At 38.0% G+C, this 1023-nt stretch overlaps 1 pseudogene; it reads right to left on the bottom strand.

The window, feature by feature from the left end:
• Window positions 1-1023, bottom strand: part of LOC119593910 — a 5534-nt pseudogene that overhangs the window by 806 nt on the left and 3705 nt on the right.

Below are 1023 nucleotides of genomic sequence, written 5' to 3'. Positions count from 1 at the left end.
CTTCCCATAAAAATGTTTTTCCGTGCCCCCCAAAACCCACTCGAATAGTGTAAAATTTAATCCCCCTTTTATATTGCCATTTGGAGACACTCCTCGTGTCACAAACATATTGTGAGCTATCCCTTTCTCAATAAATATCTTTGCAATCTTCTTTAAAATTTTTCCTTTTGATAAAAATTTAACATTTTTGGTTAAATTTAAAAGGTCCGGGAAATTGTATCGTTTACTTAAATAGCCCGAAAATATTTGTGACCCAACACACTCCTTACAGTCACTCGAAAATATTAACAAGGAAGTACTAATAATCTTATATCACACAAAACAACAAAAATCATATAAGAACATTACAGAAATGGACATATAGGATTTCTTTAAGCATAAAGAAGCTAAATTAATATATATTTTTATTCTTTCATCCCTCAAAGTTTTTTTCTCTTGTGTTTTACCTATTACAAGATTTAATCCCTTGTAAGGTTATGGGTTGGATGGTGAGAACCTTTCTGGATGGTTATGCACTGCAGGTGAAATCATGATATGGCTGGAGTTCTATGGGGGAGGGCCCTTTTTGGGGCTCCTCAGCCCGGGGGTTTTGATCTTTTGTAGTGCCCCAATATCTCTAAAACGCAATATTTTTGGCCAGGGAAATTGGGACTGGGGGAGCATGTTTAACAGTCAATTTGTCCTGAAAAGTTTTCCGGATGCCCAAAACCACCCAGGCTCAGAAAGGGGTTTTTGTAGGAGGGGCCCCGGGCTGTTGAAAAACCCCGGACATTTTTTGTTGGATTTTAAATGATTTAAAACCCTGGTTATTGTGTCTGTGTGTGTGTCAGGGCCGGGCTGCTATGCCCATCACTTTCCCAAACCCTTTTCATTACCCTTCTTTTATTATTTATGACAAGTTTTTTTTTTTCTTCTTTTACCTTGTTTATTTCCCCTCAAAGCTCCGCTTTAAAAGAACAAAAATCCAGGCGGGGAATCCTTAAAAGCATAGCAAGGCCCAGCTAGCAATTCACACTCCTATGA

The sequence above is a fragment of the Penaeus monodon genome, chromosome 33 (genome assembly GCF_015228065.2).
Source record: "Penaeus monodon isolate SGIC_2016 chromosome 33, NSTDA_Pmon_1, whole genome shotgun sequence".
Classification (NCBI taxonomy): Eukaryota; Metazoa; Arthropoda; class Malacostraca; order Decapoda; family Penaeidae; genus Penaeus; species Penaeus monodon.
Note: the sequence above shows the minus strand (reverse complement) of the source record. Positions and strands in the feature narration are given on the sequence as shown.